The sequence below is a fragment of the Mobula hypostoma genome, chromosome 17 (assembly GCF_963921235.1).
Source record: "Mobula hypostoma chromosome 17, sMobHyp1.1, whole genome shotgun sequence".
Classification (NCBI taxonomy): Eukaryota; Metazoa; Chordata; class Chondrichthyes; order Myliobatiformes; family Myliobatidae; genus Mobula; species Mobula hypostoma.
This window is the reverse complement of record NC_086113.1, coordinates 32,937,208-32,961,273: the sequence shown is the minus strand read 5'-3', so window position 1 is coordinate 32,961,273 and position 24,066 is coordinate 32,937,208. Positions and strand designations below refer to the sequence as shown.

The 24,066-nt window shown below is 42.9% G+C and overlaps 1 protein-coding gene and 1 pseudogene across 1 annotated transcript in view; one reads left to right on the top strand and one right to left on the bottom strand.

Moving 5' to 3' along the window:
- LOC134357981 (leukocyte elastase inhibitor-like) overlaps positions 1-17,353 on the bottom strand; it is a 38,067-nt pseudogene extending 20,714 nt beyond the window's left edge.
- Positions 438-24,066, top strand: part of LOC134357919 (leukocyte elastase inhibitor-like) — an 80,185-nt gene continuing 56,556 nt past the window's right edge. The window contains exon 1 of the mRNA XM_063069692.1: positions 438-549. The gene's annotated coding sequence lies outside the window, so the exon portion shown is untranslated. The remainder of the gene's footprint in view (positions 550-24,066) is intronic.

The window sequence follows — 24,066 nt, the reverse complement described above, 5'->3', positions numbered from 1 at the left end:
CTGCCAATCGCCACATCACAACGGCAGAGTGTACAAAAAACATGAAAGACGTTTTTTCTGCTTTTAGCAATAGATCCAAATTCTTCGGCCGATTCATGGTTGAATATATTTTTCGGCATTTCTTTAGGGGCTTGAAACAAGAACAAAAAGCTCAACCACTCTCCACTGCGACGGCGGCCTTGGGCGGACTGACCCTCTCGGCCGTGCTGACGTGACTCGTACACTGGTTCATCAGCGGTGTGGACAACGGCAACTGCATATAATAAAAATACGTTAATAAAATACGTTGTTATAGCTTTCAGTTCCCACTGTTTTAAGTATATCTGAGGTAATTTATATAAGTTTTTTAGTCAGACCCAAAAAAGGAGGACCGGCTCGAGGTGGCGCTGGACGGAGGACAGGGTTTAAAAGCCGGACGTCTGGCTTCCCTATTCTCAGCTGGCGCCGCCGACTGAAGAGTCGGGAGAGAGATCGGTACATCGGAAACAGCGGATCGGCTGTCGGAGTCTCTGTACTCGGCAAATCGCGCTCTCTCTCTCTCATTGGTGGGTAAGAGTTCGTTCCCAATTCTCCAGTCGGAGAATTCACAGAAAAACGCTGCGCAACAGGCTTTTAATACTGTAAATCAGCGAGCTGTTTTGTTATGTCTCCCCTCTCACTGCGAAAGGGGCACCACCTTTTCGCCCGTAGCAGGTCTGAGTGACAAGTAAAAACAGTTAGTTTTTGCTGAACTGCATATCATGGTCTTTATTGAGAGTCTTGCTATTACCTGTTTGGTGAGTGGAGGCTGCTGATGCTTTTTGCAGACTTGAATAGGGTGGGTCGTTGCATTGTAGCTGCTTATGTGTGGAAGGGGGAGTGGGCGGCTTTCGGGTTCTAACGTTTTAACTGTCACCCATTCTTTGGGGCACTCTTCTGTTTTTGTGGCTGTCAACCAAAAACAATAATTTCAGAATGTATATTGCATACATTTCTGATAGTAAATGGTACTATTGAATAAACCAAATGCAGCATGTTCTGACTTATAACAGGTAAACATATTTACCTTATTCGGTCTGAATGGCATTTCCTGTGTGCATTGTTCATCGAACTTTTCAGCCCAACTTCCTTTGAGGTAGATGGCATTCACCAACACCAGTTTGGTGTCACTATTAACAGAATCTGAAGCCAACACATCTTGGATCTTACTTGAATGAAAATTGGCAAGTAAATGTGTAAACTACACAGAAACAGAAAAATAGAATGTTACTTTCTGCAACATACATCAAAGTTGCTGGTGAACGCAGCAGGCCAAGCAGCATCCATAGGAAGAGGCGCAGTCGACGTTTCAGGCCGAGACCCTTCTTCAGGACTAACTGAAGGAAGAGTGAGTAAGGGATTTGAAAGCTGGAGGGGGAGGGGGAGATGCAAAATGATAGGAGAAGACAGGAGGGGGAGGGATAGAGCCGAGAGCTGGACAGGTGATAGGCAAAAGGGGATACAGCTCTCGGCTCTATCCCTCCCCCTCCTGTCTTCTCCTATCATTTTGCATCTCCCCCTCCCCCTCCAGCTTTCAAATCCCTTACTCACTCTTCCTTCAGTTAGTCCTGACGAAGGGTCTCAGCCTGAAACGTCGACTGCGCCTCTTCCTATAGATGCTGCTTGGCCTGCTGCGTTCACCAGCAACTTTGATGTATGTTGCTTGAATTTCCAGCATCTGCAGAATTCCTGTTGTTACTTTCTGCAGTCTGCTTTGTTTTCCCAAGATCTGTTATTGCAAAAAGTCTTTCACCTGATACAAAGATCGTACATTTTGAAAAATTCATCACTCTTTCATCTCAAAGGAGATAAAATCTGCAGATGTTGGAAATCAAAGTAACACATAAGTCACTCACTTTTTCATATATTCCTGTTCAAAAATCGGGACAAGAGGTGACACAGTTAGAGATGGAGCAAGTCTGCATGCTCTTCCCAAGACCATACAAAAACCCTAACCAGAAACAACACTTTTAATCACAATAGAGTAAAACTCTGATATTTCATTGTCAGAACGCCCAATATTCTAGCATCTCATTCACCAGGTGATCTTTGTCACACTCTCTTCAACTCACCAACATCAAACCTTTAAGTGTCCTTAAGTATTAATAGGAATAATGTACAGTATAGTAGTCCAGGAAATCTACTGGCCCAGCGTCCCTAGCGTGCTGAATTAGGGAAAAATTATACACTCACTAACCACTTCATTAGGTCCCTCCATTGCCTAATAAAGTGGCTGATAATTGTATGCTAACAGTCTTCTACTGCTCCAGGCCATCCACTTCAAGGTTCAATGCCTTGTGCATTCAGAAATGTTATTCTGCACACCACTGTTTTAATATATGATTATTTGACTTACTGTCACTTTTCAGTTTGGTCATTTTCCTCTGATCTCTCTCATTAAGACAGGGATTTTGGCCACAGAACTATTACTCACTGGATTTTAAAACAAAATTTGTCCTATTCTCTGTACACTGCAGGGACTGTTGTTCATGAAAACCCCAAGAGATCTGTAGTTGCTCAGATACTCAAACCATGCTGTCTGCAACCAACAGTCATTCCGATGTCAAAGTCACCATTCATCCCCATTCTTATAACTGAACCTCTTGACTATGCCTGAATTCTTTTTGCTATGATTCATTGATTAGATTTTTGCATTAATCCAGTGTACCTGACAAAGTAGCCTCTGGGTGTACATCAACTATATTGAAATTTCTTTAGGGAGATTACAAGAGAATAATTACTGTAAATATTATCTTGATCATTTGCGTCCACAACACACTTAGTCCCACCAGTGCTCTGGCATGAATGGCACCTTATGGAGAATACATTGAAGAATCCACTGAAATATGTGAGTTGGAGGAAAGACTTCTCCATGCCTGACAAAGTCATTCTGGATCTAATGGAACAACTTACAGCCGATGAATGTGATCCCATTTTCCATAGAGGTCAGCTCAGATACAAGCCCACAGCCAATCCAAGAACAGGAATTTTCTTTTTCAGAGCTGATTCAATTTAAACACAACTTGTATGTCTGGGTCCTATAGGCTTATTTTGGCTAACTAGAATCTAATGTGCTATGCAAGGAAAGAACAAAACAACACTGATGATATTCAGATCACCAGCTTGGTAATGCAGTCATTGTATTGGGCCATTGGAGTTTGTTCTGATTATAATGCAGAAAAACTATTTTATAAATAGAACAGACTCCAACAGAACATATCGAAGTTCAAAGTAAGTAAGTTTATTAATGAAGTACATACATGTCACCACATAGAAACCCGAGATTCATTTTCTTGCAGGCATTCACAATAAATGTAAATAAACACAAATAGATGCAATGAAAAATTACACATAACAATACAAACAACTGATGTGCAAAAGACAACAAAATGCAAATACAAAAATAAGAAGTGCCAATAAATATCAAGAAGATGAGCTGAGGAATCCTTGAAAGTGAGTCCATAGGTTGTGGGAAAAGTTCAGTGATGGGAGGGGTGAAGTTATCCTCTCTGGTTCAGGAGCCTAATCGCTGATGGGATATTAACTGTTCCTGAACCTGGAGGTGTGGGTCATGTGGCTTCTGAAACCTCTTCCTGATGGTGGCAGCAAGAATAAGAGAGCATCACCTGGACGATGCGGGGTCACTCCTTGCGTGCTGGACCCAGGGCTAATCCTCTGAAATAATGACAACAAAAAATTTAAAGTTACCTTCCACCTGCACCTCTGATTCCTTGGTGAGGAAGTCAAGGATCTAGTTGCACAAGGAGGTATTGACACCTAGGTCTTGAAGCCTATTGATTAATTTTAAGGTCATGATAGCATTGAATGCAGAAATGTTGTCAATGAAGACCATCCTGATGCATGCATCTTTATTGTCTAGATGTTCCAGGGTTGAGTGAATAGCTAATCATCTGTTGCCCTGTTGTGAAGAGGCAAATTGGAGCAGATCCCAGTTGCTTTCTCAGTCAGGAGTTGATAGGTTTCATCACTAACCTCTCAAAACACTTCATCACTCTGGCTATATGATATTTATTGAGGCAGGTTACCATGTTCTTCTTAGGCACTGGTACAATTGAAGCACTCTTGAAGCAGACCGCTGAAACAAAAGACTAAGATATGGTGAACACTCCAGCCAATTAATCACCGCAGATCTTTAGTACTCGGCCAGGTATCCTGTTTGGGTGGGCTGCTTTCCATGGGTAGACCCTCTTGAATGGTGTTCTTACATCATCTCCAGAGACTGAAATTGCAGGGCCATGGGGGGCAGTGGGAGTTCGTGGAGGAACCTCCACATTTTGATTGTCAAAGTGAATATAAAAAGCATTGTGCTCATTTGGTGCAAAGCCTTGTTATCACCTCTGTTGCTTGGTTTCACTTTGTAGGAGGTGATAGTATCGAAGCCCTGCCATAGCGATTAAGCATCCTTAAGAGATTCAAATTTGGTCCAGAATAGTCACTAAGCATGAGTTGGCTTTCCAGAGATTGTACCTGGACATCTTAGTTGGTCACCAGACCTGAATGCCACTGATTTGGCCCTCAGCAGTTTGCGGATTTATTGGATCATTCAGAGCTTCTGGTTGGGAAAAGGCTAAATGATTTTGTGGATACACACTCACCTACGACTGTTATTATAAAGTCCGTGACAGCTGTAGTGTATTCGTTCAGATCCTACAATGAGTCCTTGAACATGGTCCAATTCACTGACTCGAAGCAACCGCTCCCCTGCCTCCCCTGAGCAGCTCCTTGTTGTCCTCATCTCTGAAGCCTTCCTCTTTAACCTTTGACTATATGCAGGTAGGAGAAGGACAGCCATGTGAACAGATCTCCTGAAATGTGGTCTAAGCATGGAATGGTAGGCATTCCCAAGTGTTCCAAATGTCAATGTGTGGTCAGTCATAGACACAGGTGTTATGTTTTGTAACATCACAACATTAAACTATTTAAAGGAAAAGATGGGCGTTCAAAATGTGAGCTCAACTTGTGATTTCTTCAGATGAGGGTCGCGCATATGATGTGGTAGTGACAAATCCCATTTAAATACTTTTCAATATAGACTGTAATGAATTACTTAAAGAATGCTTAATCAACAGACTGTATTTCCAACATTACTGAAATATTATATACACAACTTTCCCCCCCCCCGCCCCGATCCCATCGAATCAAATGACATTGCCTGGTGTTCATGTCTGGTGTGGCTGCAGCCACGCCATCCCCCACTCCTAACAGTCTTTCTCTACACCCCTCCCGCAGTACCTCACCCTTGCCGTTCCCAACATCTTTTGCTTGACATATACAGTACTGTATTATATATTTATTAGTAAATTTTAAATTGTCCCATTCAGGTGTAAAGATTTAACTGGCTATGGATGATTTCTTATTCTTGTGGGATAACTTTTTTCTTGGCAAGTGAGGTCACTCTACTTGACAGGTGAGACTTGTGGCTGTGAAGCAATCTCAGGTTCGGTCCTCCTCCATAATGGTTGTAGGAGTTGACTCTGCGACTGCAGGGAGTGGTTTCAACAGCTCTAGACATCTTTCTTCTGGATGTTGCAACATCCTGATCAGTGCATGCAAAGCTTCACTGGATGATGTGTATTATAATTTGTGAGTACAGTGTCTGACACCACCATTTCCTTTACCTTTTTAAAAACCACCTCACTCTGCTTTGTGCATTGACATTTCTTCCCAGATTGAAGTAACGAATTCAAGGGATGGGTCACAGTAGCCAGGTTTGGCCAGGAATCTGTTGTACTATTTGTCAAATCCTAAAAAAGAACTCAACTGTGACACGTCCTTTGGTCTTGGGGCATCCACCATTACTTGAATTTTCTCAGCCACTTTGTAATACTTGTCCGCCAATGATGTGAACACAAAGTCATTTTTTGTTAAAAAGAGTTCATATTTTTCGTGTCATGCTCTGAGCCCATAATTTTCTAATCTTTTTAACACTCTCTTGAGATTTTGGAGATGCTCCTAGTCATTCTTACCAGTAACAATTATGTCATTCAGTAACACTGAGTGCCTGTGTCCCGGTCTGTAGCTTTCTGCCAGATTACATGTGCAAGTGCTACTCCAAAAATCAGCCTATTACAGGTTTAGCCTTCAAGTGAACCACCAATCTTCTTGTGGTTTGTAGGCATCTGTGCCTTAATGACCTGGAGAGCTATGTTGGCTGGAGTTGAGGCTTTACGCTTTGACTCTTGGTAGTGTCACCAATACCAAACAGGTCAAAGAGTAGAGGTGGTGTAAGTGTGGTCCACCAGTCCTCCAGGTTCGGGAGTTCAGCTCAGGGTGACATCCCTGACCAGTAAAGCAAAGTTGTTTCAGAAACCCCAATGAAGGATCCTTCTACATTTGAATGCGATGGTATTCCCAAGTCTCCACCCAGGACTTGCATGACTGACAGTCATGCAAACCAAGACGAAGCTACTGGCACAATTGGAAAAAGCCCTAAACGCTGACAGAGATGGAGGACCTTCATGGTTGCCTTAAACAACAGCGGCAAAACAGTCAGTAAGTATTATAGCAATAAAGCCCTTTGGAAGTGTTTGAGATGCACTTTGGTCTCATCGTCCATCTCCATCTGTAGGTAGGTCTCAGCTAAGTCCATTTTGAAGTGATTCCTTCCAGAAAGAATTGCAAAGTGGTGTGCTAATGGTGACCTTAAAATTACTAGATCCTGACAGACTCAAACTTCTTGACATTTGGGACCACTGACATTGCCCACAGCCTCCACTCAACCTTGGAAAGAATTCCTTCAGCCTCTATGAGATCTAACTCACTGGCTACTTATCACAAACAGTATAAGGAACTGGACAGGCTTTGCAAAATGTGGAAGTGGCATTTTCGTTCAACTTCCCCCAAACTAAATGATGTCAGTGCATTATTGTGGTCATTACTGAACTGACAATGTTCACGCAACCTCTTCAGTTCAGCCCCATTCACTGAAATGGACTCCTCTTTCTTTTGATTCCACATACGAAACCTCAAGTATTCTGCAATCAACAATGGTCTTCGTTCTAAACGTTCATACATTACTTTGACAATATTTTGGCTGGATTGGTTGGAGCAGTTAAATTTCTAAGCAAACTGTATGCCTGTAAATGCAATGCACTCAGCAAAACTGACACTTGTTTCTCATTGGCTATTCTATTTGCTTTAAAATAATGCTCAATCCATTCGATATACATATTCCAGTTATCTTTATTATAATCAAATATGTCAATCTTTCTAATGCAGCCAGCAATTTCTATTTTTTATAAAAAAGGTTTATCAGCTGCCATTCACTGTTTTTGAACCATGAATTATTCTTTTTACTGCCTTTAAAAAAAACAATTCTCTTTCCTCATATTTTAAACTTGTACATTTCTCGCTGCACTTTTTTAAAAACTCTAAAATCTCACTGTGCTTCAACAGTAGTCTTTGAGTTTCTTTAAAACTTCCTCATTGCCACTGTTATGTTTTGTAAGTGAAACATTAAACTAATTTAAAAAAAAGACAGGAGTCCAAAATACGGGTTTAACTTTGTGTTCACTTTAAGCGTGCACATCTGACATGGTAGCTCATGACGCACGCCATTTACATACTTCTATTGTACATATATCCCAGAGAGAATTTTTTAAACAAAAAAGGCCTAATCAACAACATATTAGCAATATTACTCAAAATATACTGAAATATTTATGTAATTCTCGCTTCATCTGGCAGCTTAATATAGAGGGTGATAGACCCCGGCGATGTGTCTCCTATTATAAGTCAGTACCCCGAAATAACAAACAGTACACAATATGTGATTAAACGATTGAGCTTTATAATTCTTACTTTGACTATATGGTTAGTAAAGAAAACAAAAAAAAGGAAAAAGGGCCCATTCATGAAACACTCTACTGCGCAAGATTGGAGCTCACTGACAAGCCGGTCGTCCGCCATCTATACTTTTCTGATCATCGCTGACCTTCAGACCCTCGCTCCAAGTCCACTCCGTCCAGCTGATCTACCAACTCTCTCCATTCGTGTCTTCTCTCCTCATCTCTCTCCAGCAAAAGACAGCGAAAATCTCTTCTAGACTCACAAGAAAGAACAAATTTTTTCTGATTGGATAGCCCCAGCATTCCAAACCCTGTTACCTCTGGCTGCTACAGAGAAACCATTACATTGGCAGTGAAACCTCACAGCATGTTACATTTAGTACATAGAAGACTGCAGGTTCTTGATACTTTGAGCAACACGCACAAAATGGAAGAAACATTCAGCAAGTCAAGCAGCATCTATGGAAGGAAATAAACAGTTGACATTTCAGATTGAGACCCTTCATCAGGATTAGAAAGGAAAGATGAAGAAAGAGTGAGAACAAGGGAAGGGGGCCTGCAGAGTACAATCTGTCAGGTCATTCACAAGGATAGATGAGAGGGAAGGCAGGGTGATAGAAGAAACTGGGAGGTGGTAAGGGGAAGGGGTAAACGATGAAGAGGACTCAATCTAATAGAAGAGGACAGTGGACTAGGGAACAAAGAGGAGGAGGAAGAGAGGGAGGTGATGAGGGTCAGGAAGGAGAAGGGGTGCAAGGATAACCAGAAAGGATGACCCAGCTTTTCACACCATAACCACTCCCCTATCCATCCACCTGGCTTCATCCATCACTTTGTACTCCCTGCTCCCTCCCCCTCCCCCCTCCGTCTCTGTCTCCTTCCCATTCTGGCTTCTTCCCCTATCCTTTCCAATCCTGATGAAGGGTCTCAACCGGCTGTTTATTTCCCTGTTTGACCTGCTGAGTTCCTCCAGCATTTTGTGCATTGCATGATCAGTCAGGATGGTCCAACTAGGAACTGCAAGTTGCACAAGACTGATTACTGGAATCTGTGAGTGCCTTGATACAATGAATCATTGTCAATTTTATATTATTTGATTCAACAGCTCATTTTGACTAAATTTCAGTGTCTGCAATTGGAATTCAGTACAACAATGTCAGACATTTCCTTGTAAGTCAAATTGTGGCATGATGACACATCACCCACAAGCAGTGAAATGTATAACACCCCCTTCCCTTCTCCTACCCCCCTCCTAAGACGGCGGCAGCTAAATGCATCACACTTCCAGGAATGGCAGGTGTGCAATAGTCCTACCCCCCCATCCATATATTATTAATTTTGGACTGCACTCCTGAGGTTTTAGAGTTTATTTTATGTATATATTCTTTGTCATGCTGCAAAACGTTGAGCTGCTAAACTGTGTTTCATTGCTCCACAAGAATGACAATAAAGATATTCTATTCTATTCTATTCTGTTCTAATTCAAGTTCTTTGTGCACACAAGGTATCTTTTACTGGTCAATCCAATGTTGACTGCTTCTAACAAAATCAATGCACAAGAAAGTAGAATCAGACAGTATGAGATATGTCATGTATGATGTTATACCTGCTAGAAGTATTCCAAATTTTGGACAGGGCCTGAATATTAAACCATGCTCAGCACCAAATGATGCAAAGCAGAACCACAATATTAAAACATGGCAGATCTCATTCCAAGCTCTTTAATTTAAACACTTGAATCCAGTTTCATTCTCTGAAATGTAATAAAGCATCACTATTACTAAAGAGGGATTTATGAAATGTATTTATATTCCCGAGAATTTTTTTTAATATACTGAGCAAAGTTTCCAGTAATAGAAATGGAGAAAACCTACAGCACAATTCAGGCCCTTCAGCCCACAATGCTGTGCTGAACATGCACTTACTTTAGAAATTACCTAGTGTTACACATAGCCATCTATTTTTCTAGACTCCATGTACCTATCTAAGAGCCTCTTAAAATACCATATTGTATCTGCCACCATTGCCAGCAGCCCATTCCACGCACTCGCCACTCTCTGCTTAAAAAAAGCTTACCCAACATCTGCTCTGTACCTACTTCCAAGCACCTTAAAACTGTTCCCTCTCATGTTAGCCATACAGTTAAACTTGAACCACCTGCAAGTGGATGGATCAATGAAGAGTATTTTATACAACTGCTTTACACATCATGGATAATATTTTTTTCATTCTCCATCTCTGTAAGCAGGACATAAGGTATCAGATAGCAGGTATGTGCAGATGTGCTGTTTCTCCCCATTGCCTGGGATAATCCTTTCCCATGGTCAGAAGTGGGTCATATTGGGCTTTTGCCATGCACACCTCAAGATACTGTGTGGCATACATTGTGACTACACTTTGGTCGCAATTATGTCCAAAGCATTCAGGGATGTTTTGCTAATCATCTGGTGTTTTCCCCCTTTCACAGCAAGGTAAGAGACAAGTCAGCCTGTGTTTGTTAAAAGGAAAATCAGATTGATTAACTTCTTTGAAGAAGCAGAGAGGGCGAGATCAAAATAACCCAAAACCTTTTCCTCCTCCTCTATTGTACTTTGAAATGAAGCATGAATGGACTTTTGAATGGCATTCTGTTAGCCAAGTTAAGGCCAATAGGATAGAGGAGGAGAGGCTGCAATAATGTACAGAAGACTGGAAGTGAGTCTGTAGAAATACAAGGCTGGCTGAAAATAATTGGCAGGTCAGGCGGCACCTGCAAAGAGACAAACAGACTTAAGGGTTCTGGTCAATGACTCTGCATTAGAATTGAATTCTGCAGTAGGTTCACATCACTTCATTCATGAGAAGCTAGAGGGAAATAACACCTTCCCTTAGCACAAAACTTAAAGCTGAAGGGAACATGAGTTACAACTTTGTATTTCACTGTTGTTCTGAGCAGATTGATGGTTGTGACAAAAGCCATGAAGGACCTTGAGGTGTCCTGTGAAGAACAGTAAAGGCAGAGTCTGTTTTTCACCATTGTTCGCCAAATTGAATGTGCAAGACAAGTTACCTGCTGTCTGTTCCGCCACCCATTTATTGATCTTGTCTAGTTTCATTTGCAGAAGATCTGAAATCAACTGCAGACAAGGCTGCTCCATAGAAGTTTTTGCCTGACTTAAAGAATTCCTGCACAATAGAAATAGGGAATATTAACCATAATATCTGCTTTAAAGGCTCTTATGACAGTCATTTACACCAGAAGGTTCAATTTGTGAGTTATTAGAGTTGTGCAACATGCATTCTGAATTTGATCAAACTAAAATAATTGAGACATACAGAATCCTGATGTGGATTCATAGTGTAGATGATTCAACCTTTATTTAAAAGCATTGGATGTCTCTAATCTGGACAACTGAGAGGATAATACTGTTGAGACTCTTCAGGAGTGACTTCAGAGAGTGGACAGGGAATACACTCCTGTAAATATTGTGTATAATTTATGATTTACAAAGGTACATTTAATGTCAGAGAAATGGTATACAACATACATCCAGAAATGCTTTTTCTTCGCAACCATCCACAAAAACAGAGGAATGCCCCCAAAGAATGAATGACAGTTAAATGTTAAAACCCCAAATTACCCCCCAGCTCCCCTCCCCCACGTGCGTAAGCTGCAGCAACCCCCTCCCCCCCATAAGCAGATAAAAATCATTGGCACCCACCACCGAGCACTCAAGCGTGCAGCAAAGTATCAATAAAGATGCAGACTTGCCATACTCCAAAGTCTACTACACAGGCTCGCTCTCTCCCTAGTAAGGGAGAAAGAGGCATCTCCGTTTCACAGCGAGTTTTTGTGAAGTCTACTGAGTTTTGCACCCCTACCTACATACACTTGTGCACCTGACAAAAATAGCACTGCATTTTCTGAAAAATTTCAATAGGTTTGAGCTCAACGTGGGCTGACTTTCCAGTCAATGGCATTCTTGTATCACAGCTATGGCATGTGACATTCTCTGTCCTTCATACAAAAATAGCCTGGTAACCTATCACTAAAGAAATTCAAAGAGGAGATTCATTCTAGGAATTTATATGTCTTTTCACCATACAGTCGATTGGCCATTTTAACCAAGTATGGAACATCAGCTCAGTTAACTTCCAATTGCATTCTCTGGAAAGCAGAATGCAGATCCCCAACTTGATCAAACTGGAGAGCCTGGTATTGAAATAGAAGAGCAAGTGTGAGGCAAAGAAAGTGGGAGAGGAGGGAAACAAATTATAACTATCAATTTTTTCAGCCAGTTTGTTTGCTCCCTGCCTGGCATCATCCATCCTGCAGGTTACCACTTTGCATGATCAAACACACAACCCCCATTCTTCGGATTTTAAACAAGAAAGCGTATGCCAAAGTTTTTTTTGCCCAATTGCGGGGGCATCTGTGTAGAGCCCAGTTCTGCTCTCAGCCAACACATGCACATATTCAATGGAAATCATTGGGATGTGAGAAAGAGCTGGCACCCTGCTAATCCTTTCCCTTGTCGTGATGGAGAAGCTTCTGTGGTCCTGTGATCCCGCGAGCAATGCCGTCTGGAGGGTCACCCATGGCGGTAAGGTCAAGGGTGAGGTCCCTGAAAAAGAACAATCCAACCAAGACCTCAATGGTGGAACAGGCGGACAAAGTTACTTTGAACTCAACGGCTGTGAAGGCGGATGAAGGCTGCAACAAATCCATCAGCTCCAATCGTCGTGGTTTCCATGCCATTGGAATCAGTTGGTTGATTTGTGAAGTATCGTGTGCTTCTTGGAGTGCAACATCAAGTACACATTAAACAAATACACACACAGGTGTCTTCACTCTGTGGGCCACTTCTTCAGAACGAAGACCATCATCCTCGACCTCGAGGGATAGCCACGATGATGAATTCAGCTGAGACCAGTAAACCCTCGTGTGTAAGGCATTTGTCCAGGAGGATCAGTTAGGTGTCTGCAGTCATTCGTAACATCAATCAGACCTCACACCCTTTCAAGCCACACCTACCCCAACACTGCAAGAGTCTGCAGATCTCATTTGTACTCAAATTCTCAAGTGACTGAGCACAATTAAATCAATTCTCCTCCCCAGGTGTTGCCAGAAATGATCATTAGAATTAAGTGAATTAAAATAAATAATTTCCTTTCAGTATTAAGAATAATGGCTTGTTACAAACATTGTTTTTGCTCCAAATGCATCCAAAATTCTCCTCCGCTGATAGACTAAATATTCATCAGGAACATCCACATAGATACCCACATCAGACATCTATCACATAAAATATAGACATTACTTCAAAGAAACAAGCCCCTTGGCTCACAATGTTGTGATGAACTAATGACATGAGTAATCAAATCCCCAACTGAACTAATCCCTTCTGTCTACATAATGTCCATATCTGTCTATCTCCAGAATACTCATACGCTTAGCCTAATAGCCTCCTGAACACTTCTATTGTATTTGCCTCATCACCATCACGGCCGTGAATTCAAGGCACTCACCACTCTGCACAAAGAAATTCTTCGTGCATAAAGAGCTTCACACTTACTCCTCGACATTTGATCTACAGTTCGGAAGAAAGTCTTTTCAAGAGATACTTTAAGAAAACACTTCATTCATGTACATCAGAAGATCATCATATGTACCTTTGCCACCTGAGAGGCAGAATTGTATTTTGCACCAAGATAAACCATGGCCAATGTGGAAATGCTGAATGGAGATTGCCCGCTTGATTTCCTTCTATCAGCTCGCTGAATAGGTCAAGGTTGAAATGGTAATTGGCTTTACTAAGTTCCTCCACTATGTAAACTATGTGAAAAAGAAAACATAAATGATTAAAGTGATTTTGGAATGCTAAGGTTCATCAACTAAAGAAATGAGGGTTAGTAAATTAGTTGCTAGCTGAATTGAAATATTTACAACCCTCTCCAGCGGACGAACATATTACACATTCCAAGAGAGAGAGTTACACAACTGTAGAGGGTTAAGTGCACCAAATTCCTGTGAGTTCACATCATGGATGACCTCTCCTGGTCTTTCAATATCACCTCCCTGAACAAGGCACAGCTGAGCCTCCACTTCCAAAGGAGATTGGGGTAAGTGAAGATCTTTCCACCCCATCCCATCTGCATCTTAACTGAAGTTTATAGGAGCACCGTTAAGAGTATCCTGAGAAGCTGTATTTACATCTGGTATGGGAGCAGCCAAGCATCAAAACATAGGTCCCTATAAAGGACTGTGAGAGTGGCTGAGAGGATCATAAGGGTCACCATACCATACATCAGGGATGTTTATCAGGAACGCTGCATACACTGGGCCCTTAGTATTATCAAAGATCCCACCCATCCAACCAGCATTCTCTGACTTTCTACCATCTTGTGTACTACTTGTGCTTACACCTTCAGCCAGAGCAAAGTTGTCTCATTTGACTGTATAAATGTACATAGTTCAAAGACAATAAACTGGACTTGACTTGATCTGAAGTATATATATGTCATTACACTCATGTGAATGTGTGGTGAAACAGCTTTTGCTGATTGATGATTTTCAGTAAACAAAGGCGTCTGAGTCAAGGCACTCTTCCCAAATCTGTCTACTAAGTCAACATACATTTTGAAATATATCAACGTAAACTGCTGAGCTGAGCTACTGCTAAATTAGCCATTGGCCAGAAACATAAATAATTTGGACGGCTGCCCAGACTCATCCCTGCAACCAAATCCACACCCCACCAAGTGTAGGTGGCAGAGTGGAAATAAAACAACACCTACAATTCCCTAGAATAGGGGTTCCCAACCTTTTTCATGCCGTGGATCCCGACCATTCACTGAGGGATCCATGGCTCCCAGGTTGGAAACTCCGCCCTGTAAATTAGAAAAATGTCTTGTAAAGCGGCTAAAAGAAATGTAAGCCACAAACAACTATGACAGCTGTAAGCTGCTCATATTGGGCTCTCTGGCTGCAGTCCAATAGCATGCTGCTAAATAGAATAATATCTTCCACTAAAAGTGGATTTCTTATTCACATGTTTGTCAGTGAAGACCTGTAATGAACAATGAATTGTGCCTGGCGAAGCACACACTTCTGACCGTCCCTTCTACAGTTTACTTCTCTTTCCTGCAACACATTCACACAAAATAGATACAAGCCTATCAGTGTTTCACATAGACCAAACTGAGTGTCTGTCTTCCTTTCAATATATACAGTGGCATGCAAACATTTGGGCACCCCTGGTCAAAATTTCTGTTACTGTGAATAGCTAAGCGAGTAAAAGATGACCTGATTTCCAAAAGGCATAAAGTTAAAGATGACACATTTCTTTAATACTTTAAGCAAGATTACTTTTTTATTTCCATCTTTTAGAGTTTCAAAATAACAAAAAAGGAAAAGGGCCCAAAGCAAAAGTTTGGGCACCCGGCATGGTCAGTACTTAGTAACACCCCCTTTGGCAAGTATCACAGCTTGTAAATGCTTTCTGTAGCCAGCTAAGAATCTTTCAATTCTTGCTTGGGGGATTTTCACCCATTCTTCCTTGCAAAAGACTTCTAGTCCTGTGAGATTCTTGGGCTGTCTTGCATGCACTGCTCTTTTGAGGTCTATCCACAGCTTTTCGATGATGTTTAGGTTGGGGGTCTGTGAAGCCCATGGCAAAACCTTCAGCTTGCGCCTCTTGAGGTAGTCCATTGTGGATTTTGAGGTGTATTTAGGATCATTATCCTGTTGTAGAAGCCATCCTGTTTTCATGTTCAGCTTTTTTTACAGACAATATGATGTTTGCTTCCAGAATTTGCTGGTATTTAATTGAATTCATTCTTCCCTCGACCAGTGAAATGTACCCCGTGCCACTGGCTGCAACACAAGGCCAAAGCATGATTAATCTACCCCCATGCTTAACAGTTGGAGAGGTGTTCTTTTCATGAAATAATGCACTCTTTTTTTTTCTCCAAACATACCTTTGCTCATTGCAGCCAAAAAGTTCTATTTTAACTTCATCAGTCCACAGGATTTGTTCCCAAAATGCATCAGACTTGTTTAGATGTTCCTCTGCAAACTTCTGATGCTGAATTTTGTGGTGAGGATGCAGGAAAGGTTTTCTTCTGATGACTCTTCCATGAAGGTCATATTTGTGCAGGTGTCGCTGCACAGTAGAACAGTGCACCACCACTCCAGAGTCTGCTAAATCTTCCTGAAGGTCTTTTGCAATCAAACAGGGGTTTTGATTTGCCTTTCTAGCAATCCTACGCGCAGTTCTCTCGGAAAGTTTTCTTGGTTTTTCAGACCTCAGCTTGATCTCCACCGTTCCAGTTAACTGCCATTTCTTAATTACATTTCATGGCTTGGCTTCGTGAACGAAGATTTAGGAAGGGGTCTGCCCACATCTGCTGCAGGCTCGCTGGTGGCTGACAGGGCCAATACAGGGCAGGCAGGCCCGGCCACAGTGGCTGATCGTAGACGTGGGCGTGCCCTTCAGCCTGCGCAATGGTATTTTAGGTGGAGTGCAGTGTGCGCGGTACTGGCCCCACCCTTTACACCTGGGGTTCGTCTGCCATAGCCTAGCAAGCTGGGATGGTGACACTGAGGTCCTCGGGTCGTAGGAGTTAATGTCAGAGTGTCCTTCTCCTAGGTGGATGGCCTTACAAGGTTAGCGAGCCCCTCCTTCCCGGGTTTGGATTCAGAGTTGTCCTTCCCTTAGACTGGCTGCCAACCAAGGCTAACGACCCCAGCCTACCCATCCAGTTATACCGCCGGGTACTCAGTCGTGCTATGACGTAGCGAGCTCAGTGGAAATGGGGGGCACCGACGAGAAGGTGTTGCTAGGATGCAGTAATGTAGGAGAGGCCACTTGCAGTGGCCTCCTGCCTAGCGGGCCAGACAGTGACCATGCAGCGATCACTAACCCGGGAAAGGAGAGGTGATGTATTGCGTGTACACTTTCCCTGGGTGAGCGGGATGCAGGCCCAGATCTCACCCGTAATTACATTACGACCTGAGGATATGGCTACCTGAAAATGCTTTGCTATCTTCTTATAGCCTTCTACTGCTTTGTGGGCATCATTTATTTTAATTTTCAGAGTGCTAGGCAGCTGCTTAAAGGAGCCCATGGCTGCTGATTGTTGGGACAAGGTTTGAGGAGTCAGGGTATTTATAAACCTTTGAAATTTGTATCACCTGGCCTTTCCAAACGATGACTATGAACAAGCCATAGCCCTAACAAGCTAATTAAGGTCAGAGACCTTGGTAAAAGTTATCTGAGAGCTCAAATCTCTTGGGGTGCCCAAACTCTTGCATGGTGCTCCCTTCCTTTTTTTCACAATAAAATTGTACAAAACAAAAATAATACACTAATCTTGCTTAAAATGTTGAAAAGAATGTGTCATCTTTAACTTTATGACTTTTGGAGATCAGTTCATCTTCTACTCACTTAACTATTCACAGTAACAGAAATTTTGACCGGGGTGTCCAAACTTTTAAGCAACATATTACGGGTTATGTATATAAATACATGAATTGCCTACGTCATCATGCTACACATGATATATGTGTATCTCGCTGAAGCAAATCTGAAGCTAGATGCGCTTTCCAGGACTCCTGTGTCTTCCTTTGAATCAGTTTAAGGTTTTGAAGTTACAAATCATATCATAGGTGAGTATATATAAAACAAAACAGCAGTTTTCAAGGCAAAACACACACACACACACACACACACACACACACAAAAGGCTTGAGGAATGCAGTAGATCAGGCAGCATCAATGGAAAAGAGTAAATGGTGGACATTTTGGGCCAACCCCTTCTTCAGGACTGGAAAGGTGCAGGAATGGGAAAGAGTCAGGCAGGAAGGTGATAGGTGAAGACAGGTGGATAGGAAAGATCAAGGGCAAGAGAAGAAAGAATCTGATAGGAGAGGAGAGTGGATAATAGGAGAAAGGGATGGAGGAGGGGACCCAGGGGAAGTTATGGGCATTTGAGAAGAAGTGAAAGGTCATAGTGGGGAATAAAGGAAAGTGGGGCGGGGGGGGGAGGAGTTCTGTCACTGGAAGAAGAAATCAATATTCATGCCATCAGGTGGGAGGCTACCCAGTCGGAATATAAGGTATTTCTCCTCCACCCTGAGGGCTGATTTATACTTCCGTGTTAAATGGATGCTGTAACCTATGCAATTGGCCTACACGCATTGTGAGCATTTATACTTGTGCGTTGGTGTGTCTGCATCGCTCTGCAATTCGGGCACGTCATGCATGTGCTCACATCTGCCCGTGCAAGGCTTCATGGTCATGGTAGTCTTTCTCAGGGTAAACAAGTTTAAAGCGAGCGTCTTTTTTTGTGAAAGCGAAATGCGTCCTCCATAATTTCGGAGGTCTGTAAAGCTTTATGGAAAGCATTGCAGCCAGAGTTCCTTCCCTACCCTTCAGTCGCCCAATGGGAGACTATTGCAGCGTAGGAGGAAATGCGATGCTACCAAGCGGACCAATCACAGTTGTTGCAGTCTGCATTGCCGTGACACGTAGTTACATTTTGGGAGAGGTGCACGTCAGGCTACAGCGTAGGGATCCGCGTAGGGTTTGCGGCTACGGCGTAGATTTGACGCAGAAGTATAAATCAGCCTTGAGGGTGGCCTCATTTTGGCACAAGACGAGGCCCCACGGATCGACATGTCGGAGCAGGAATGGGAATCGGAATTAAAATGGGTGCCCAGTCATGTTTGTGACAGGTGGTGCAGAGGTGCTCAACAAAACGGTCCCCTAACTTATGACAGGTCTCACCAATATAGAGGAGGCCACATCGGGAGCTCTGAGTGCAATAGGTAACCCCCAGCAGATTTGCAGGTGAAGTGTTGCCTCACCTGGAAGGACTGATTGGGATCCTGAATGGAGATGAGGAAGGAGGTGTTTGGGCAGGTATAGCACCTAGGACACTTGCAAGGATAAGTGCCTGGAGGGAGATTAGTGGGGATGGAAGCGGAGGGGGAGGTAAAGGTGTATTTATGGTAGAATCCCTTTGAAGATGGCTAAAGTTGCAGAGGATAATGTGTTAGATGGGGTGGTTGATAAGGACAGGATGGACTCATCACTGTTATGATGGTGGGCAGATGGGGTGAGTGTACGGGAAATGGAGGAGATGTGGGTGAGGGCATCATCAATAGTGGAGGGAACCCCTGTTCTTTGAAGGAGGAATGGAAAGCCTCATCCTGGAAGCAGGTGTGGTGGAGGCAAAGAAACAGAGAAAAGGGAATAGCAGTTGTACAGAGATAGGGTGAGCAGAGGTTTTGTCAAGGAAACCAGGGGAGTCAGTAAGTATGTAAAAAGGAAACAGAGAGATCAAGAAAGGGGAGAGGGATGTCAGAGATGGACCAAGTGAATTTAAGGGCAGAGTGGAAGTTAGAGACAAAATTGACAAACTCGGTATGGATACATAAATCAGCACCAATGCAGTTGTTAGTGTAACAGAGGTAGAGATGGGGAGTATAACCAGGGAAGGCTTTGAACATAGACTGTTCTACATACCCAACACAGGCATGGCTTGGGTTCATGTGAGTACCCATAGCTGCTTCTCGGGCTTGGAGAAAGTCAGGGGAGCTGTAGGAAAAATGGTTCTACCAGATAAGGTGGTGGTGGAGGGGTATTGGTTGGTTATCTTGTCATAAAAGAAGTGGAGGGCTTTGAGGTCTTCTTGATGGAGGAATAGATGTGTATAGGAACTGAACATTCATGGTGAAGGTGAGGCAGTCAGGGCCAGGGAAAGTTATTGAAAGATCCAGGGCATGAGATATAGGTGGGAAGGGACTGAACCAAGGATGGCATTAGAAAACTCAAATATATCAAAGGTAAAATAGAGTTAATTGAAAATACCACACCAAGTTTTGCAAAGTCCGTCCACATCATTATACCATCCATGATAAAGTAGTTGATGAGCAAAATTGCATGGAAGCTGAAGGAATTCTTTGCAAGGCTGACCTCATGGGAAATGCCAGTGGTCCCAGCTGCCAAGGAGAATGGATTTGTTAGGATCTGTCACACTTTATTAAAGTTGCTGGTGAACGCAGCAGGCCAGGCAGCATCTCTAGGAAGAGGTACAGTCGACGTTTCAGGCCGAGACCCTTTGGAGACCGTCCTGACGAAGGGTCTCGGCCTGAAATGTCGACTGTACCTCTTCCTAGAGATGCTGCCTGGCCTGCTGCTTTCACCAGCAACTTTGATAAAGTGTGTTGTTTGAATTTCCAGCATCTGCAGAATTCCTCTTGTTTTGTTAGGATCTGTCATGATTTTAAGGTCACGGTCAACCCAGTTCTGAAAGTAGATCAATACACTCTGCCCAGGATAAAGGATATATCTGCAAACTTTTCTGGAGGGAAACACGTCAGCAAAGTGGATTTAGCTGAGGCCTGTGGACTTACCGTGAAGCAGGTGCTGAAAGGCTGCTCGCACACCTAGTGTTACCTGGATGACATCATTATTACCAGTAAGGATGATAAGGAATGTCTCTAACCTCAAGACTGTGCTAAAAAGCTTAGATTATCAGCTCAGAGCCTGACACCAGTTTGGATTCTTTAAACCAAGCATCAGAAAGCAAATGTGTTAGAGTTGTACATGCATACTTTGACAACAAAAACGAACCTTTAAACTGAATGTTGTCATATAATTGACGGACAACGTTTACATTAACATGCTGAGGAAATTCAAGCAGTGGTGGAAACCACTAGGCCAAAGGATGTGTCACAGTTATCTTTTTTTAGGATTTGTCATTTGCTATAATAGGTTCCTACCAAACCCGGCTTCTGTGCTGCACCCTTGAACTCAGTACTGCAGGTCAGGAAGAAATGGCAATGGACAAAGCAGAGTTAGGTGGCTTTCAAAAAGGTAAAGAAAGTGATGACATCAGGCATTGCGCTCACACCTTATGAAGTTTGCCTGTGATGCCTAGCCTGATGGGATATGTACAGTCATGTCACATGCTCTGTGCGACAGAAGTGAATGCCCCATATCCTTTGTATCACGTTCCTTAGCACTGCAGAGAAAAGTTATGCACAGATTCACAGAGAGGACTTGAGTCTGGTTTGGGGTTTAAAACACTTCAACCAGCACGTGCATGGGAGAGAGTTCATCCTCATTACTGATCATCAACCACTAGTGTCCATTTTCAACAGCAGCTGTATGAATACAGAGGTGGGCACTGTGAACACAATTACAAGAAAGTGAATTCAAGAGGACAAATAATCATGGAAATGCTTATGAATTGTCCCATATACCCTTGGAAAAGGAAGTACTGGAAAAATTTACGAAGAAAAGACACCGCTCTTGATACATTCTCCCTAACGCAAATCGAAAGTCTCCCTATTACAACAGAGATGATACAAAGGGAACCCTGAAAAGACCCCACACTGTCTCAGCGCTACAGAGTCACCCAAAATAGCTGGAATCTGCAACAGAAACTCCAGTTTCCCTATTTTTACCAGCGCTGAGATGAACTTGCCCTTGAAGGAGGAAGGCTCATGTGGGGATTGAGAGCTGTTGTGCCATCTGAGCTGAGAGCTAAAGTGTTGGAAGAGCTACATGCTACTCTTCTAGGCATGGTCATAATGAAAGAGTTGGCTCAAAGTTTTGTCTGGTGGCCTGGGATAGATCAGCGGATTAAACAACTTGCCATGCATTGTTCGCAATACCAGCACATCCAGAGGACACCCAGAGGCAGTGCCTCTACATCTCTGGGAATAACCTGCATTGCACTGGCAGAGAATTCATGTGGATTTTGCCAGACCGTTCATGGCTACAACTTTCTTGGTAGTAGTAGATATAGCTACAAAGCGGCCAGAGGTGTTCCCAATCGCTTCCATGACAGCCTCACACACTGTCAATGTATTGAGAAGCCTCTTCACAAGGACTGGCATTCCAGAACACTTATTCAATGACAATGGACCATAGCTTGTGGAGAAGCAGCTTCAATCATTCCTAAAAATAATGGAATAAGACATGTTACATCTTCTCTGAACCACCCAGCCACAAAAAGTTGGTGGAAAGGTTTGTCCAGATTTTAAAGAACGCACTGCGGGCAATGTCAGCAGAACACACTACACGCACACCGAACTGGAAGCCCACCAATTTCCTCCTTGCATATTGTAACGCAAACACACTCCACAACGAACATCTCACCAGCCGTGCTGATCCTGGGTCGTTCCTTGTGCTGACACTTGGACCTCCTCAGGACCAGTCTCAGAAGGAGTATGCAGGACAAATACCTGCGACTAATTGAAGGCTTTTCAAACAAGGAGGTTTGACGTTTCACTCCTGATCAAGCAGTCCTGCTGAGCGACTACAGAGGTTGATCAATAGTGGGTACTCGGAAAGGTTATGTACAGTAATGGACCACTCTTCTACATCGTGGAGATTGCGTCTGATATAATCTGGAGACAAAACATCCATCAGTTGGGGAGAGCAGAGTCAATTGCTAGAGAAGAAAGTTGGCTTCCACTATCAGACCCAGTCAACTCCTACAACCACCCAGAATCTGAGATTCACAGCCACAAGTTTCACCTGCCAAGCAGAGTGATCCCCTCTTGTCAGGAAAGATGTTATCTCACAAGCATAAGAAATTCTCCACAGCAAATAAATCTTTAGGTTTGAATGGGACAATTTAAAATTTACTATACTGTGGATGTCTGCATGTAGTAGAGGTGTGTGTGTACGTGTGTCTGTACGTGTGTGTGGGTACAATTGCAAGAATAAGTTTGTAAACCCTTTGCTGTTACATAGATTTCTGCATTAATTACTCATAAAATGGGCCTGATTTTCATCTAAGTCACAATACTAGACAAACACAATCTGCCTAAACTAATAACACACAATTATACTTTTCATGTCTTTATTGAACACATTAGAAACATAGAGAACCTACAGCACAATACAAGCCCTTCGGCCCACAATGCTGTGCTGAACACGTACCTACTTTAGAAATTACCTAGGGTTACCCATAGCCCTCTGTTTTTCTAAGCTCCATGTACATATCCAGGAGTCTCTTAAAAGCCCCTATCATATCCACCTCCACCACCATCGCTGGCAGCACATTCCACGCTCTCACCATTCTCTGCATAAAAAAAACCTACCTTGACATCTCCTCTGTAGCTACTTCCAAGCACCTTAAAAATGTGCCCTCTTGTGCTAGCCATTTCAGCCCTGGGAAAAAGTCTCTAACTATCCACACGATCAATACCTCTTATCATCTTGTACACCTCTATCAAGTCATGTCTCATCCTCCGCCACTCTAAGGAGAAAAGGCCAAGTTTACTCAACCTATTCTCATAAGGCATGCTCCCTAATCCAGGCAAAATCCATGTAAATCTCTGCATCCTTTCTATGGTTTCCACATCCTTTCCTGTAGAGAGGCGACCAGAACTGAGCACGGTACTCTTAAGTGGGGTCTGACCAGGGTCCTATATAGCTGCAACATTACCTCTCGGCTCCTAAACTCAATCCCACAATTTAGATTATGAGAACACTCAGTCCTCTTTTATTGTCATTTAGAAACGCATACATGCATTAAGAAATGATACAATGTTTCTCCGGTGTGATATCACAGAAAACAAGACAGACGGAAGACTAACACTGACAAAACCACATAATTATAACATATAGCTACAGCAGTGCAAAGCAATACCATAATTTGATGAAGAACAGTCCATAGGCACAGTAAAAAAAAGTCTCAAAGTCCCAAATCAATCGACTCCTGAGTCCCCGATAGCGGCGGCAAAAGGGAGAAACTCCCTGCCATAAACCTCCAGGCACCGTCAACTTGCCGATACCTTGGAAGCAGTCGACCCCAGCCGACCCTGAGTCCATCCGTCTGAAAACTCCGAGCTTCCGAGCGACCTCTCCGATACAGCTTCTCAAGCACCATCCTCTGCCGAGCGCCTTCGACCTCTCCCCAGCCGCTGAAACACACAAAGCCGACAATTTTGAGGCCTTCAGCTCCAGAGATTCTGGTTACCACAGAGTAGCAGCGGTAGCAAAGCGGGCATTTCAGAAGTTTTCCAGATGTTCCACTATGCACTCACATCTGTATCCATCAATTGATCGTTGTTTAATCATTTACAGTCCAGGCTGGAAGATGTATGTGAAGCCTTGTATTTAATAATTGGTAGAACCTCCTTAAGCAGCAATAACCTCCACCAAATGTTTCCTGCAGCTGCTGATCAAACTTGCACAACAGCGAGGAGGAATTTTAGACCATTCCTCCATATAAA